This window comes from Ctenopharyngodon idella, chromosome 17, assembly GCF_019924925.1.
Source record: "Ctenopharyngodon idella isolate HZGC_01 chromosome 17, HZGC01, whole genome shotgun sequence".
NCBI classification, from domain to species: Eukaryota; Metazoa; Chordata; class Actinopteri; order Cypriniformes; family Xenocyprididae; genus Ctenopharyngodon; species Ctenopharyngodon idella.
The window spans coordinates 16,830,413-16,850,000 of record NC_067236.1 but is presented as its reverse complement, the minus strand read 5'-3'; positions in this window follow the sequence as shown (position 1 = coordinate 16,850,000).

Below are 19,588 nucleotides of genomic sequence, written 5' to 3'. Positions count from 1 at the left end.
CGGCGTTCAGTGGTGGCCGCAGTGAGCCGCAGCTTTTGAAGTGATAGATCTTAAGGATATGAAACAAAAGTAGGGATGGATTGAACTTCATCTGCCTACAGGGGAGGGAAGGGAGTGAAGTCAAATGGGAGATATGTAGGGTGCGGAGGGGCGGAGGTGCTGGGTCACCGGTGAGCTAGAAGAAAAGAGCCTTTAATCCGAGCATGTCTTGTAAGGTCAGGAAAAGTTCGCAGGATGAAAAAAGGTCAAGCCAAAGGTTGTGCTGATTTATTTAGTGCCACATAGGGCAAGCGTTTCACCTGTACCCCTCTGGCACTCTACAGAAAAAAGAAAAAAAGAAAAGTCACTGTTTGCAAGGATGGTGCTACAGAATGGAAAGGTTTGACAGTATATGTGATGAAGATGATTTGACGTTCAAAAAATACTTAAGACTACATTAATATACAAACCTACATATTGGATGGATTTATTTTAACTGATTATACGTTGTGGGCATATTTAGACTGTAATAATGCATAATATTTTAATAAAATATTCAACTGGTTCCTGTGATTAATGAAAGCAGTTAAACACAGGCTGTTGTTAGTTGATCTGCACTTTAAGTAAAAGTTGATTAAATAATTTTAAAAAAATTATATATATATATATATATATATATAATATTCTAGTGCAATAAAATATTCAAGTGCAAGAAGACTCGAAAGGGAACTCAATTTGTTTCTCGCACGTTTTTCTGTGCGCAAACATCTAAAGTGTGCACCCAGAAAACCACGTCTCAGACAGCGTGCGAACACTGAATTGAGCTCTCTTTCATGTCTTCTTGCACTTGAAAGGACAAATTAACACTAGGTATCCTAGTGAACATAGTCGGTTATGTCTTAAGTGAACTTAAACAGTTACTTAAACAGTTGAGAAAGTAAACATATGAGAACAGTATCAGTACTCTTTATTGGTTCCATGCAGCTTTTAAAGTGACAGCAGCCTAATAATCCTGCTGCTGTCTGTGTCATTAATGTTAATCTAACAAAAGACAAAGAGAAAATCACTCCCTGTTTTTTTCGAAATAACTTATTTTTAGCTTTTAATCTATGTTTCATTTATTCAGTGAAGACTATGCAGTGATTATTTTACATTTTCAATTCACATTTATTTGTATAGCGCTTTTTTTTTTTTTTTTTTCAATACATCCCGAGATAAAACAGAAAAGCAAATTGAGAATAATTAATAGGTAACCAGTGTAGAGATGATAAAATTGGTGTTATATGATCATAATTTCTTGACCTGGTAAAAACTCTAGCAGCTGCATTTTGGACTAATGTAGCTTATTTATTGAGGATGTATGGCAACCAGCTAGTAATGCATTCCAGTAATCTAGATTAGACGTTGTGAATGCATGAACTAACTTTTCTGCATCAGAAACAGATAACATGTTCTGTAGCTTATCGATGTTTCTGAGGTGGAAGAAGGCTGTTTTTGTAACATATGAAATATGATTTTCGAAGGACAAGTTGCTGTCTTTTATAACACCCAGGTTTTTTTTTTTTTTTACTGTAGACGATGAAGTAACAGTACATCCTTTTAAATGCAAATTGTATTTTAAGAGATTCTGTGTACAGGTTTTTGGTCTAATAAGTAATACCTCAGTCTTATCTGAACTTAATAAAAGAAAATTACTGGTCATCCAATATTTTATATCTTTAACACACTCTGTCAACTAATTTAGAGTTTTCATCTGGTTGTGATGAAATATATAACTGGGTATCATCGGCATAGCAGTGAAAACTAATTCCATGTTTTCTTATAATATTACCAAGTGGCAGCATATATATTGAAAATAGCAGAGGGCCTAACACAGATCCTTGCAGCACTCCATAATTTACTGATGTTATCTTAGATTTTTCCCCGTTTAAATAAACAAAATGGTAACGGTCTGATAGGTACAATCTAAACCACCCTAATGCCTGTCCCTGAATACCCATTTAATTACTTTATTACATTTCTGTACCAGAAAATTGTGAATTTTGCCTGTTTTTGCATAACTGTTTTGTTTCATGGCCAATAAAAAATATTTATAAATAAATATTGTAAATTGGCCTGTACATTTTCTTAAGTCACCAGCCATTGGCAGGTGTGGCAAAAAGTTAGTTTTAGGCCCTGTATAGATATATATTAGCTATAATAAATAAATAAGTAAGTAAATAAATAAATAAATAAATAAATGATATATCATTGTTGACTCATACAAATTCAAACATTTATTGGCCAAACGGTAAAATTATTAAATATGTTTATTTAATTTTTTTATTATTTCTTTTTATATCTTTGCATAAAGCCTGTAGTTGTGAATGCTTTGGCATAATTAATGTATTAAACATAAATAAAATCATGGCAGCAGTAAAATGGACTGTTTCAATATACACAACCTATGATGCTCTGTTTCATTGTGATCCACGATGATGAGTATTTTCATATTTGATTATTGTCTTTTTGTTTGTTTATTTAGTATTATCAGCTGTCACACTGATTTAGCCTATAACTTAATCTTGACTGCTGAACCTGTAATACTAGCACAAACTTGACACATAAGCATGGGCGAGTGAGCACTGAAAACACTAATTAAAAAGCAGGTGGATCAGCCCTGTGGACTGGCTATTAACCCTTAAGTCAGGAAGGACTGCCCACAGCCCTGCCACCCACAAACCCCCATCTGTCTCTGAAGAGACACTCCAATACCATTTTACCCTCTCCAAAGACAGAGAAAATCTGTCAGGATATATGACACATTGAAACTGTGGTGTTTTATAGTAGTATATACTGTGATCTACAATATAAGTTTTTTTTTTTTTTTTTTTTTTTTTCACAAATACACTTGAATGTGTACAGGAATGTTTTTTTAGATAAGCTATGTTTTATTGAGTCAGTAAAGTGAACTCAAGAATTGTAGTATTGATCATAGTGCCTAAGTTGATCGCAATGGTTTCAAAGATCTACTCATGCTCACGATGCTTTTGGGAAAGTCAACTGGTTCCTAGAGAAGATCCGACTCAAAAGAAAGATTTGTTTGCAGATCTGGTTCTCGGGTTCAACTCACTGACTCAGTAATCCAGTTAACAGTGTACTATGGCAAGACCTTATCAGTGAATAAAAGCCATATGTACAGTACATTATAAATCGCATATGTGACCCTGGACCACAAAAGTCATAAGGGTCAAGTTTTTAAATTTTTTTTGAAAACAATATTTGGCCACAATACAACTATTTAAAAAATCTGGAATCTGAGGGTGCAAAAAATTGAAATGCATATCCACTCACAAAAATACATTTTTGATATATTTACGGGAGGAAATTTACAAAATATCTTCATGGAACATGATCTTTACTTAATATCCTAATGATTTTTGGCATAAAAGAAAAATTTATAATTTTGACGCATATAATGTAATGTTGGCTATTGATACTAATATACCTGTGCAACTTATTTAATTATTATTAACTTGATTTTCACCAAACACATTTATATTTATAATATATTAATATTAATTATAATCTGTTTTAATTTGTTGGCATGTTTTTGACCACAACAAAATGAAATACATTTTTGATGTGTATGATAACTAAAAACACAAAAATAATATTCATTGTGGATCATATTGTGAGGCCTGCATTGACAGCAAGTTAATTTAGACTTTCAAATGTCCATAAAGGTACACATATAATATATAATATAATATAATATAATATAATATAATATAATATAATATATATTTATTTTTTTTATCTAAAAGTTTAATAGGCAGTTTAATTGTTAAACTGATTTTTTTATTAATAGATTTTTCTATTATTTCATATGTCAGCCTTTATAGGGAGAATTTTAGTCTGTTCCTCACATAAATATAGTTGGAATATAGTTAACAAGTTGAACGGAACACTTTTGGGGGGGCTCTTTTGGTCCTTTTTGGAGTTTGACAGACATTGTCACTATACATTTATAGCAAATAGCTGTGTGAAGATTTGTCAAAATTCACCTGTACCACAATAAATAAATAAATAAATGGCAGCATACAGGTTTGGAACGACATGATGGTGAGTAAATAATTCAAATGTTTGGGTGAACTATCCCTTTAACAACAAATAACAGAATCCCTTTGTAATTTAAACAAATGGGCCCACTGCTATCATGGCATGCCCAGTACCTCCTCCGACATTCTGTTAGCAGGAGAAAGAGAAAGAGAGATAAAAGAGTTGCAGTGTTTTTCCCCTCTGTGAGCTTTTTGTTAAGGAGAACGCCTGAGGCCCTGACAGACACAGAGAGGGACAGAGCGAGAGCAAGAGAACAGTCACTGCCAAGCTCTCTTCCTCCTTTGCTGGCAGGCCCTCACCGGCATGCTGTCCTTCTGACCTTGGTGCAGGTCTTACTGGAGAAAAGAGATGGCAAAGATGGCCGTCAGCTCCTCTTCTGCTGAGCCGCCTGGTTTCGGTCCTCAGCCCTGGGGCGGGACTTCTGCTGGCTTTCTGCGGGACTCCTTCAGTCCACTCACCCAGGGCTTTGATGCATATGTTCTGAAGGTGGCCGCCGCCGCGACTCAGGCATGGTGGCAGATGGCAGACCTTCAGGCCTCCGCTGGTCAGACTGGTGTTCATTTCCCAACTTTTTTCTGCCTGAGTGTTTCAGAGGAAGACTCAGCAGTGCAGAAGAGCTTCTTCTGGTGCGAGAAAGAGAGAGAGACAAAAAGAAACAGAGGGTGAAACATATTGAAATAGATATAGAAAATGCCTTCAGAAGATCAAAGTGCTGTTTTGTAGAAAAAAGAAGAAGAAAAAAAACCTGTGGTGGTTTTGTATATAAATCATCTTTAATGCAATTATATGCAACACAATAAAATGTCCTGATTAAATATATATATACCTTCTTAGACCATCTTTCAGCACTGTCTTAACTGGATTTATGCAGGTCTGATACACACTGAATTGCAGCAATGTTAAAAACAGTGTTGGGGTAACGCATTACATGTAACACAAATTACGTAATCAGATTACTTTTTTCCAGTAACTAGTAAAGTAACGCATTACTTTTAGATTTACAACAAAATATCTGAGTTACTTTTTCAAAAAAGCAAGTTACTTTGTTTTCCCATTTATAGACTGACCTCTCTTGTCCCTATGTTGAGAGAAACCAGGAGTAAGGTTGTACTGAGAACTTTTGCTGAAAAAAATAGATAAATCTTAAACCAGCCTAGCTAATGCCTGGCAAAAAACAAGCTAATGTCTGTTATCCAAAACCTCATAAACTAGGAAACTAGACCAGTCTGGGAGCCAGCTATCAAATTAATAAGGCCTGTTCACACCAAGAATGATAACTATAAAGATAACTATAACGATAGGCTAACTATATTTGCGTCCACACCAAAGACGATAACGGTCTGTTTATTCTAAGCTCACGGTTTTAAAGTGTGTAGTTACAAAATGTTTTTGCTGTTCTTGTTGCATTTACACGGCTAACCAGCAGGTGTACTCAGCATGCTATGTTTCGAGAATAGTTATGCCTGGTTCAGACTGTCAGTCCAAATCCGATTTTTGTGAATATCCGATTGAAATCCGATCAGATTTAGCAAGTCTGAACGGCCAAAAACCACATGAATTGCATTTCGAGCTACATACATATGTGGTTTGGAATCCTATTCAAATCGCATTTCTGGAAATCTGCTTCAGTCTGACCACTCTGATCGGATTTCACGTGGTTTATGTGACTTTCTCACGCAACATAAAATGTAAACGTCAGACGTTGTTATAAAGGGTATGCATAGACATCACTTTCCCGCTGGAACGTGCTCCCTCAGCTGGACTGAGTGGCAAAAGAGCCTGCTGCATGACTGGACTTAATAGGGGAAACTGCGAAAACGCAAGTAAAACAAATGATTACTCTAAAGGTTGGGCTCGAAAGTGTTCCTTATGACATGTCAAAGAAACCTAATCCATGGATATTGATATGCAGCCAGGAATCGTTTTTCCTGATATTTATCAGCGACCTATTTGCTTCGTTTTTCTGTAGCTTTCAGCAGTCTGTAAAAATATACCTCAGATTTTGTGTCAAAGCTATTTGTACAGTCAGTCGCAAAGCTCTTTCCCGTTTTGGATGTGTTTTGTGTATTTTTCGCGGCATTCACGCTGAAAACCAATGCTGCCACTCAGTCTTTTGCCACTCAGTGGGCGTAACCACGGTCATAACGGTCGACGGTGACGTCACGTGCATACCCTCTATAGGAAACATGCTGAAAGTCGCTGCAGAAACAAGGCTGTGTTGTTGCAAAGTGCCGGACGAGCAGACATTAGCAATAGGCTATAACTGAGACATGTTTTGAGACCGGGGGAGACGACAGCACGTAATAAAGCCGCTCATACCTGCCTCCTATGTTTCTGCCGTTGCCTGCCTCATCATAACGCAGTAGTCCAGCGCCGGCGGCTACACATTGTCATGATGTAAATAAGACAACATCCGTATTGCAAACCCCTCCATGTAGCGGCTGTTGTTGTTGTTTCTGGCGTATACCTACAAACGCAACGTCATTGCCATAGAAACCAATGAAGATATTCTGGAAAACGAAAAAGCGCCATGGACACACAAATCGAATCTGAATACTTGCAATACACAGTGTGGACATTACAATTTTTAGATCAGATTCCATTTGGATACACAAACAATCGGATTTGGACTGACAGTCTCATTTAGATGACGAAGTGAGCAAAACGATAGTAGAACAAAAACAACGCCTAGTCTTTTCCACTGCAACTTCAAAAAAAGCAAGACAATGTTTTCGAAACCAGCGATGGATACCTGAGGTAATTTTATGTTTGCTAGCCTGGGATAATGATCTCATCTCCGTTAATACTTCTCACCATTTATTCTGAGGGTATGACCGATTATTTAAATATGTCCATTTCCTATAAAACATTTTTGTAAAGGGGGTTCGACTTGGACCTAGGCCATTTAACTTCTCCGCAATGTAGTCTGCCATTTTAAATGCGCGAGGCCTTGAATTAGAATGGATTCTGATTGGCTGTAAGTGTTTTATCATTCAGCAGCTGGAAAAAAATCGTTCTGAAAGTGATCCCAATGATATCATTATCATTATAGCTGTGGTGTGGACAGTGCTATTCTTTTATATTTAGAGCTATTTTTAGAACTATATCTTTATCGTTATCTTTATAGTTATCATTCTTGGTGTGAACGGGCCTCTATGCTGGTCTTTCGCTGAACCAGTCTACCTGATCTAGGCTTTTTTTTCTAGTTTTCAGACTTATGTTATCAATGGCCTGTTTTTATTGCCCTTATCCAAACAATTAAGCAAGAATTGAAATTGGCTTGATGGGTTTGAATTATATTCCCTCATGTTGTGAAAGTGACTTACGAAGCCAAGCACTTTTGGGAAACTGGGCCCAAAATAAGTTTTTGACAGAGCGTAATTTAATGCAGGCAAGGTGAGGTTGAGATGAGGGAGGAAAGCGAGGGATAAACGGAGGGTGAGCTAGAGAGATGAGCGCTGTGTGTCCTTGAGACTGATCTCCTCCTCATCCCTTAGGAACCTGCCATCTCCTTGCCCATCCTCTGGAAACGCACCGCTCACACACACATGCACACGTTCACGAACACACTCTTCCAGACAATTACCGTCCTTTCTCAAGATGCTCGCAGGTATAGGCCAGCTGCCACATCTCACAAATCGAGCGTGCTGTTCAATGCCTTGGCAGAGGGCGACAGGGGATGGGCGCTCATCTTTTTTCTCCATCCCTTCATCCGTTTTTCCTTAAAGTTGCATGGCGGAGGACAAAATGGACAGATGGGGAGGCCTCACTGTCCTGATGTTTGGGTTCTAATTATATTAGCCCAGGCCCTGCATGGATCCACGATGAATGTTTACTCAGCCACCAATTTATAATCATTTAGCGAACACCTGTTTAGAAGAGTCAAAAAAAGAGAGACAGAGAGGGTCAGGGGCCAGATGCGGAGAGTGGAGAAAGTCGCATATGTTGTAAGCAGCCCGACGGGCTGGGTGAAAGACTGGGACAGGCCAAGGATGAAGACAGTTAGGCAGATTAACGGTCATATCTTCAGAAAGACTGAAGAAAGGCTTTGATTATGCTGCGGCAGCCCAGTACATAGATGACGATAAATCCTAAGAAAATCAATGCTTAAAGGGTTAGTTCACTCAAAAATGAAAATTCTGTCTTTAATTACTCACCCTCATGTCGTTCCACACCCGTAAGACCTTCGTTCATCTTCAGAACACAAATTTAGATATTTTTGATAAAATCCTACGGCTTGTAAGGCCTGCATTGGCAGCAAGTTAATTTAGACTTTCAAATGTCCAGAAAGCTACTAAAAACATATTTAAAACAGATCATGTGACTACAGTGGTTCAACCTTAATATTGTAAAGCGACGAGAATACTTTTTGTGCGCCAAAAAAACAAAATAACAACTTTATTCAACAATATCTAGTGATGGGCGATTTCAAAACACTGCTTCATGAAGCTTCGAAGCTTTACAAATCTTTTGTTTCGAATCAGTGGTTCGGAGCGCGTATCAAACTGACGTGACCATTGAAATTTCAAAACACTTGTGACATAACAAAGCCTCGTTTACTGAAATCATGTGACTTTGGCAGTTTGAGATCGTTTGATACAGGCTCCGAACCACTGATTCAAAACAAAAGATTCGTAAAGCTTCGAAGCTTCATGAAGCAGTGTTTTGAAATCGCCCATCACTAGATATTGTTGAATAAAGCAGTTATTTTGTTTTTTTGGCGCACAAAAAAGTATTCTCGTCGCTTCATAACATTAAAGTTGAACCACTGTAGTCACATGAACTGTTTTCAATACATCATTAGTACCTTTATGGGCATTTGAAAGTCTAAATTATCTTGCTGTCAATGGAGGCCTCACTGAGCCATCGGATTTTATCAAAAATATCTTAATTTGTGTTCCGAAGATGTGGAACGGGTGTGGAACGACATGAGGGTGAGTAATAAATTACGTAATTTTCATTTTTGGGTGAACTAACCCTTTAAATGCTTAATTTTTAAATACAAATAATACTGTTTAAAAGTTTGGACACATTATTATTTTTAATGTTTTTGAAATTCTTACATGGACAGGAAAATCATCAGTGTCAGGTACACATTTCTAATGCATCTAATCCTGAAAAAAAGAGCTACACTGATAAAAAAAAAAAAAAAAAGAGGCCTGATGCTATGAAAACAACTCTGAGATGAGTTTTGAACAGAACAATCCAGGAATGGATCAAACCATCAACATTAAAATGTACAATAAAACTCACATATGGTGCCCAGATAAAGATATCATCGTAGTAGGGAGGATGTTATGCAAACATTTGATCGGTTATGCCTTCCTACATCCTATACTGCTTGCGAAGGTTTTTTCAGTTTTTGGACAAATTATGTCTGGCAGTGGCGAGTCTGTGGATCAGGCTCTTCTAAATGCATTTTCCTTTGAAATTGCCATTATCAGTGCCTCAGGGAAGAATGTAGAGTTATCATGTTGAGCTATTGACATATTTTGTCACTGCTGCGAAATCTCATATGGTGTTAACCTCCTTTTCCCACTTTCGTCCATCCTCTCTCCCTCTCTTCACATATCAGCCCATCTTTCACAACTTCCTGTGCTCCCTTTTTGCTCTCGCTCACTCTCTCTCAAAGGTCAGGGCTCTGAGTGGGTCTGTTTGAAGCATGGCCTTCTGCAGAGCACAGGAGGGGTGATCTCCACAGGGAAAGGGAACGCTCCTGCACCCCCGGCTGTTGGCCCTGATGACTTTGGAAGACCCAAAGAGGGACATTTATTTTACATCCTTGACCTCATCCCGCTACTCTCCATTTTGGGTGTCCAGTTCAAGCCACACAAGATCTCAGCAAGAAACGGTTTCATGTTATTCCTAATTTAGCCAGAACTAAAGTGTATGATTTTGGGAAGAAATACCAGTGTCAATCTGTGAGCCAACTCGGAAGGCTAATTCAACATGGGTGTCTTCAGGAATTTCAAATGCATTGTTTTTTGATTTATGAGTAAAATAAGGTGCTTTATTTCTTGAAGAGACATACACATTTTGACATTTTAACACAATCATGACTTTGAAAAACACAAACTTGCTAACCAGTTAACATAAGAAATACAAAAGTCGTCCAAAAACGCACAACATAACAGCTTCAAACTTCACAAGACTTATGTTGTAGAACAAAATGCAAAAGTCTCTTCAATTAATGCAAACCACAGACCTTATTTTTTACTCAAAAACTGAAAGCCGCTACTTTTAGCAAAAATGCTAATTCTTTCCCAGACTATAAACTGAACAGCTCTACAAAGGGCTGAAAGGAAACTAATAACAGAACAATTATATCACATTGGTGTGGAAGAACATGTCTAGTTGATCTTTTTGTGGATTGTGCTTTATGGGTACGCACATAAGAGAAGAATAATTGCGGTTTGAATCCAGGCGCTGGTAGCAGTCCTGCTCAACAGAAGTACTTCAGGGACAAGAACATGAGAGAGACAGACCACAATAGTCCATGAGTGTTCTTTTGGTCAAAACGCCTCTTTGGATTCACACCTACCAGGGATGTATGTGTGTGTGCTTCTGTGAATGTGTCTAGAACAATAGGAAGGTGATCGCAAACCCTCTTGAAACTCTACGGCGAGTAATTGGCTTTCAACATCCGTATGTGAAAAAGAAGAAAAAATAGTTGTTGCTATAATAACAGTAAAACATTTATTTCAAGGCCCTGCTGCTGCTGCTCTGCTAACACGTTATGTGCGGCTTATTTAATGGTGTTTGATGTACCATATTATACCTGAAGGTGGAGGTTAAAAACAACAACAGTTGTTTACATGTGCAGAATATCATCTAGCAGTGTGCAAGGGCAGCAAAAGGGATAAACATATTCTTTCATCCTCAAGGAGGGATGATATCTTTAAGACATAAGCTCCAGCCCAGACATGGTAATGACATCGGCACGCACTGCTTCATAGTCACAACAACACATAGATGACAACAAAGGAAAAAATAATGCCACAACCTTCGATGGCCTCAGATCCTCCTCCTGCCTTCACTTTAGCAAGTATTTAGCGGTGGGTACAGAAAGGTCATGGGGTGAGGAGGGGCTTTGCGTTGGGGGAAACAGCAGTCGCGTTGCCATCCTGATGACTTAGTTTGAGTAGAAATCCTCTAATAAAAACATTGACCCATGTAATTGATTTTAATGGCAGCTCCGTGCCATCTTTCCCGCGCTGGCTGGACGCCGGCCAGATGCCATCAGCGCCGCCCCTGGGGGACCGGTGGAGGCTGGGGCGGAGGGAGGGCGCAGATGAGTGCCTGCCTCTGAAGTGGAGAGTAACAAGAATAGATTAGCGTGCTTGATAAACACGGCGCGCAGCGTGCTCCAAAGGCAGCCGAGGGTACAACTGACCTTTTTGTTCTCTGTCAGGGGCAGAGGAAGCAGCGGAGAGGGGGTGGCGGGGACAAAAAAGACCATCCTCCCCAACCGCGAGACCCGACAACGCTTAGCCGCCGCACGGCGACATCGTCTCCGAGGACCTAACGATACGGCACGGTGGTTTAACCGTACTAAACAGCCTCTGTTTTTGCGCTTCTACGCGGCTTGTTTGTTCACAAAGCACTTTACATGGCATCATGGTCTCGGCTGCTGTTGGGTTTCCACCTCTATTATACTTGGAGAGAGCTGACACAGTATGATCCAAGCTGCAGGCTTCAGGGGGTAGCTTTTATTTACACCACTTTCTCCTGGTACTTCCAGTGTCCTGGCAGCTTTTAGCCAAAGGGGAAGTAGTGCACGCCTGGAAAGGAGCGCTTGTTTTAAGTGCTTCACACTGTTTGTGTCTTTTGTTGACTGCTATCGCTTTCCATAGCTCTTGGCGGGGTGAAAAAGACACACTTAAATACACACTGAGCAAATGAAGGTTAAGGCTAGCGTGAGCCTGACTGTGGGATAGTTTACATCTGCTAAGTACCCAGGGAGTGGCGGCCAACGATATCGACTCGATCGGGGGAAAAAAGGCTCAGGTGCTGTCATTCCTCATTGATCGGGTTGCGCGTCTTACAAAGCGCTGTAGACAAAGTTCCCATAGCCAGATTTACACGCCGATAACGTGCCCTCGACTGTCATGTAGCTCGGCAAATGACTCCAAACGTGGTGCGAGAAGGTCAAGGTGAAAATTCTTTCCGTAACGACGGCTCATTCGGCTCACCGGTGGACAATTTTGCACGAGGCGAAGCGTGAGCGTTTTGCTAAGTTTGCGAGTGCAACTTTGTGCTGTTTAATTTACCTTGCTTGATGTCTGCCAGATGTACCCGAACGTAGATAAATTAGTGAGCACTTAATGCTCATCTTACAAATGAACGCATCTGTGTCACATTGAAAACGAACGGCTGGCCTCCTCAGCTAACCTTACCCCCCATTCTCTCTTACTCCCTCTCTCCTTGTTACACATGAGCTTGGGGGATTGAGGTTTCAGTGAGCACACACTCAGAACAATACCCACGTGGGCCTGGAGAAAAACTGTGCTTAATTGTATTAATTTACTGCATGGACTAACGAGGAGGCAACAAGGGGAATGGCACATCAATGGCAGCGCTATCTGACAGAAGGGGTTCTTGCCCAGGCCTGCAAACGGCTACGAGGGGACCCTCTTTCTCCTTATTCCGCTCTGTTGCTCTCTTCTCCCAGCGCCTTGGGCTCCGCCAGATGTTGTCAAGAGAAGGCATTGTGACACAGGACTACTGCTCCCTACAGCAGGTGGCGCCGCAGGTCGTTATTAGCACATGCGCGCAAACACGCGGCAATCTCACTTACATGCACGTGGGCCTTGTTGAGCGTTTCTGCTTGGTGAGCAAGCGCAGATGAGCTGTCTAATTGGATGGCGAGTAACAGCCTGACAAGATTTCTTGCAAGAATACCTACATCAGTGGATGAGATAATGAGTGAGCTGAAGATGCTTGCTGGGCAGCACAAGCAAAGTGCAGGCGACTGGTGGGACTCACTGGGACTGTAGCTGCCTTTAGGGCATCTGCCACAGCGTAACCAGTCCACTGTAGATCAACAGCCAAAATGGGCCCTTACTGCAGGCCTTGAATGAAAATAGAACCCTCTGTATTTCACTCGAACTGGCGCAGTGACTATGAAAGAGATGTGAAGGAATTTACAATTGACTAGGAGCAAATTATGGATGCGTAACTCTTTAAGCAGGGCCAAAAAGTACCAAAAGTACTTTTTGGTATAGCCTGCTAATTGGGCCCCATAGAAGCGAATCTTTAAAATAAAGGTATTTTGAAGATTTTGAAGTGTCAAAAGGTCATTCAGTTTAACCGTCCAAAGGCCAATATAGCCATTTAATCTGTGATTAAAATATCTTAAAATGTAATAAATGTATATATTTTTTATTCTAGCATGAATTTATAACATCATATATCAACAGTGCAAAATGGTATTAAAATTAAGTGTAGAAGTCATTGCTTTGTTATGAGAAAGAATGCCTGGAAAAATGAATTTCATTGATGTCATTTGGAGTAACTAATATAAAGGGACCATTTTGGATCAAGTCATGCGGTCAATATCATGTGACAGGATGTGACATCATTCAGACCCCTGCAAAGGACCACATGGTCATGAAGCAAAGTAACTAACTCTCTTTTAACTATTTGACAAATTCATGTTTTCACTTGCTCATATGCATGTCCAGAAACATCAGGTAATTCGGTACAACCGCTATAAAAGATGGAAAATGTTGTAATATTTTTAAAAAATGTACTAAATATAAAAAATTTTATTGTCCTTTTGCTAGCTAGCAAGCTAATTAGCTAGATATCTAGATACAAGCCTGTTAGCATTGTTTGAAAATATCGTCATTCAGTATAACCAAAATTGTCATTCGGTAAAACCGAAATTTTGGTTAAACCGAATGACTTTTTGGTGACAAATTTTGTCCATCTTGTAAAAAATGACAAATGACAAAAGCAGTGTTAATTGATTATAAAAACCACATAATCTCATTGTTAACACTTAATAAAACTTCAAAATAAATTATATCTCCATTATGTTTTTTTTTTTACACTTTTAAAAACCTTCGTCAATGACCCATTAAAGTTATTCACCTAGTGGCACCAAACAAAACTGCACAAACAATTTTGAAAGTTTCAAAAATCTGTCTGCCACTGTCTGTAAAAAAAGGTAATCCAATCTCACACCATTGACTGAGCCAATGTTGTTGTGTTGAGCTATATATTATTAATCACATGAATAAATTACAATATAAATTATATTAAAATGGAAAAAAGTAATTAAAGTTAAATTGTAATAACATTTCACAATATTAATGGTTTTACTATTTTTTTTTTTTATCAAATAAATGCAGCCTTGGTGAACATAAAGACTTCTTTCCATTCCAAAATATATTTATTTATTTAGAATAAAATTACTAGCATTTTAACTGTAACACTTTACAATAAAGTTCCATTTGTTCATATTAGTTAACTACATTAGTTGAACAAGAACTAACCATTTCAACTTACAGAGAGTTTAAACAAACTCAAGGAAGAAAAGAAAGGAAAAATAAGTGTTTTGTTACATTTAATTGCAAAGCAAATGCAACAGGGAATAGAGTTTGTAGCAAAGGGAGCTGGAATCAAACTCTATGCAAGTAAATGAACTAAGTAAGTGCTGGACCGACCCAGGGTGACATTTGGAATGCAGCATTCCCTAACTTATTAGACTACCGTGCAGTCATTATCATAGCGGTGCTGGGCCAATTCATTTTCAAAGTGCACCAGATGTGCTCCCGCAATTATTCCAGCAAGGACTGAGGTTCAGATGTGTGCTCACACTCCCGGTCTTGTTGGAACTGCAAATGTCTTCCATTTGAATTCCTGGCTGACCTTCTCTCATTTTGTTTTTTTACATTCCATTTCACATGCCATGTTTTGCATCGGTCTGGGGCGAGTTTGGAACGGTGCTAACTATTTTTATTTATTGCGGATTTCTTGCTCGCAAAATTGCCTTTTGAAGCGTTGAATGAGAGAGTCTGATATGATTATGATGTGTTATTCTGATAACCCTCTATCACAAGGGGCTGAACAATTAAACAGGATATTTTTGAGTCTTAATTTTGAGCAGTACATCTATAGATTTCTACAGTGACTTTAAATATGGGGCATTACATTAACTGTAATCTTTGAGGCTGTCGACTGTAAGGACATTCTTGAGTATTTGACAGAGGCAAAAAATAAAGTCTAAGTAGAACACTGATGCCCTCTGGCAGGTGTCACCGCTGGACACCTCTCTTGAGTGACACAGAAGAAGAGAGGAGGCATAGCAGGTGAGGTTAGGAGTTCTTCGTCTTGGGCAGTGACAATTGCTTGAAGCGTCTGACACCTTAAAGAGGCTGGGACACAGATGGGGATTGAAGACCTGTCATTGGTTTTTGGAGATATTGTCACAGGAACAGGTCCCCCTGGATGGCAAAAATATGCACAGATAAAATACAGACATAATCCCTGAGTCCTTTACAGTGCAGAGCTTGTCTAGTAAAAAAAATTATAAATTAAACTTTATAAAGTTTCTTGTGCGAAAGCTATATGTATACTAACAAAAAATAATTCTGGAAGTATGTCTGCTGGATTGTGAATAGAAGCCAGACCGAGTTGCTGAAATAATACCTATAGCTATTGATTAACATTGTCCAATATCATGTTGCAGCCTAAAGTTACAGAGAAGTTGTTTCAGAGATAACATAACACCAGTTAACCATTCAAAATAAGACCACATGCCTTAAAGGGATAGTTCACCCAAAAATGAAAACTATCCCATGATTTACTCACTCTCAAGCCATCCTAGGTGTATATGACTTTCTTCTTTCAGACGAACACAATCAGAGTTATATTAGAAATATATCCTGGCTCTTCCAAGCTTTATAATGGGAGTGAATAGGGCATTGCATTTTGAAGCCCAAAAAAGTGCATCCATTCAAGTAATCCACACAGCGCCAGGGGGTTAATAAAGGCCTTCTAAGTAATGGGTTTTGGTTAAAAAAAAAAAAAATGCATATTTAAACTTCTGGGAGACGGCTGTACGCATCGATTTACAGCGAAAGAGTAACCCCTGACCAGACGCATGACATATTGACGAATGCGGAAGTGCAGAGGATAGAGCAAAACAAACCCAGGTCACAAATTAAAAGTGTAAAACGAGATTTTTTTAAGAGAAATGTTGGAGGATTTTGATTTAAAGATAAGAGAAGAGGAGCTTGAGTTTGTTGCCCAGCCCTATTTGTCTGAACTGCGAGAGGTGTCTAAGCTTACGATACTCCTATGTCATGTCACAGGTTACTCTTTTGGCATAAATCGATGCGTACGGCCGTCTGCCGGAAGCTAGTTATTATAGTTTATAAAGTTTTAAATATGGATATTTTTCTCACAAAAACCATCGCTTCACTTCATAAGGCCTTTATTAACCCCCTGGAGTCATATGGATTACTTTTATGATGGATGGATGCACTTTTTGGGCTTCAAAATACAACATTATAAAGCTTGGAAGAGCCAGGATATATTTTATTATAACTCAAACTGTGTCTGTCTGAAAGATAGTCACACCTAGAATGGCTTGACGTTGAGTAAATCATCTGATAATTTAAATTTTTGGGTGAACTGTCCCTTTAAGACAGTATATAAAGTCAATTTTGAATTTATATCCCAATGATATATAATGACAAAATGGCAACTACTGAGGGATTCTTTACCTTGTGTTCTGTAAGTGATAAGTAAGACACAAATTGAGAACAGCATATTGTTCAGTGCCATTTTAAAAGCATAACATGAGGTCGTCACCATGTGATGCTGCTGAATCACGGACTGTGAACTGTACTGTACCATTACTCCATGCTGGAAAAGGTCAAGAACTGATCTTGTACAGTTTTTTTCCCTTTCTGTGCAAATGCTTTTCTTTTCACTTCGCTCTTTGCTTCCAATTAACTGAGTAGGTGTTTTATCCCATAATTAGTATCTTCATTTCCTGTCTGAAGCCTCATTATCAATGCAGCAAATTCACCCACAGTAATAGCTTCTAGTACTTAATGATGCCATTATTCTTAATGATACTGTTTTTAGCTACAAAGGAATAATTACAGTTCACTTCTACTGGATATGCATGGAGAAAACGGTGTATATTTTTCCTGTGTGTGCGTGTGCATGTGTGTTTTGTTTTGTTTTAAGATGGACACTTGCCTGTGATCACATTTTGGTACTGTAACAGGAAGTGTGTATTGGAGAAAAACATGGTGAGATGGAGAGGCAGAAAGTGAGAAATCAAAAGCTCCTCACAGTTTTTCTCCATCACAGTTGGGCACATTAAGCATTCACAAACATTTGTTATTTGATGCCACCTAGGTTTTTATTCAATGACTGCAGACTAAATATTTAAATGTACATTATGTGAGAGAGCTTGTTTACCACTTGCTTTTACTCATCCAAAATATCCCTATTTAAGCACAGGGTACCAACAAATTCAGTGACTCATAAATACAGGTGGATACCCACAATTTAAATTTGTTTCATTATATGCTTTATAATACATCTAAGAGCTCTGAAATGAAACAGGACATTTCTAGTTCAACAGCAAATGTATCACTTTAAAATTTCCAATGTTTTTATATAAAAACTAAAAATGATAGACAATATTGTTTTTATGTATTTTGACCATAAATGTAGTGCTGTGATGAACTACGACATTTGACACCCTTATTTCCCTCTAAACTAATGCTCGTCAACCAATAATGACATCCAAATCAATACTGCACTCTAAAAAATGCTGGGTTAAAAACAACCCAAGTTGGGTTGAAAATGGACAAACCCAGCGATTGGGTCGTTTTAACCCAGCAGTTGGGTTAAATGTTTGTCCAATGTGCTCTGCAGTTTTATTTAACCCAACTATTGTTTAAAAATACTATATGGCTGGCTTAAAATGAACCCAAAATTAAAAATCAGACACATAATTACTAGAGGCAACAATAATAAACAAAAGGTGGACATTTATTAATAAGCAATTTAATAAATGTTCATTGTTTAATTATTATTCATTAAACTTATTAATAAATGTTTATTTATTAAACATATTAATACATGTTCATTTCCAACATATTTTGGGTTCATTTTAAGCAAGCAATACAGTAATTTTTAAACATAAAATTAAACTACCCAGCAGGTTGGGCAAACATTTAACCCAACTGCTGGGTTTGTCCATTTTCAACCCAACTTGGGTTGTTTTTAACCCAGCATTTTTTAGAGTGTGATAATAATAGGCATCTTCTAAATAATAATTGCATATATCTAATGCAATAAACTAAAGAAAAACCTAAACTGTAATTAATATTAAATATTACAATTGTATAATGTTGGTCTAAATAAATTACAATCTAAATTCTAAAAATGCAAATCAGTCATTTTAAATGCTAATGCAAATTTAGACATTGCAACATTATAATGTACAGTATGAAAAATGGATATTCATTTGGAAATTTGCTAAATATTGCATTATATTAAATTATTATAATTATTAATATTTAAATAAATGTTGTTAGCATTAGATGGTGAAAAAGGTCAAATAAATGTAAAAATAGTGGAAATTAATATACATTATTGAATATCAAATATCGACACTACTGATAAAATGAAAAAATCTCTCATATTGACCAATAATAATATGGTAGCAATATATATTGTGCCTCACTATTATGGAGTCTTTTGTTTAAATAACCCACACACAAAAGATAAAATTGAAATTACACACTGTGTGCAACAGATAAAACATTTTTGGGCCACAAAAAAACTGATTAAAATTGCTGCGTACAAAGCTTTGTTCCTTTGCCAGTTCAATTTCCTCTAATGTCACAAACTTCCTACTCTCGGTACTTGACAAAGCAGGCCATATTAGAGTGAAGTCAGCCATTTTAACCCTCCTATTAAGCCTCTCTGAGTACTCATTTGACTTTGGACAGAAGTCTAGGTGTCCTGCTTCTGTGGTCCAGCCTCGCTCTCAAATGTCCCACTGACCAGATGTCCAAGTGTACGGCACAGAACGGCGCAACATCCAGTCCATCTTTCTGCTGTTCGAGTTTTCAATGGCTCATTCTACTGCAACAGAAAGGGCTTCAGAAGCTATTAAAACGGAGGACGTACCCTACGCCACAGGCGATTTTAATGGGGCTTTGAGAGCCAGCATGTTACAATTGCTAATTGGTAGTGTGAAATAGCTTGTTGTGTTTTGCCATGTACACTGGGCCTGCCTTTACATTGCACAACCCTGGAGGCAAGAAGATTGTTTCAGAGTAAAAAGCGCAACATCGTTCTTCTGATATGACTGCGTATTCGCACGCGCTTACAAGCGCCGCATTCAAATGTTCATATTAGCTAGAACGGCTGATGTGCGTGCTTGTGCGCAAGAGCTGTTCAGACATCAGGCACGAGAGCGAAGCACTTTTGTCGGGTGTTTAATTGAAAAGATGCTCGAGACTGCCTA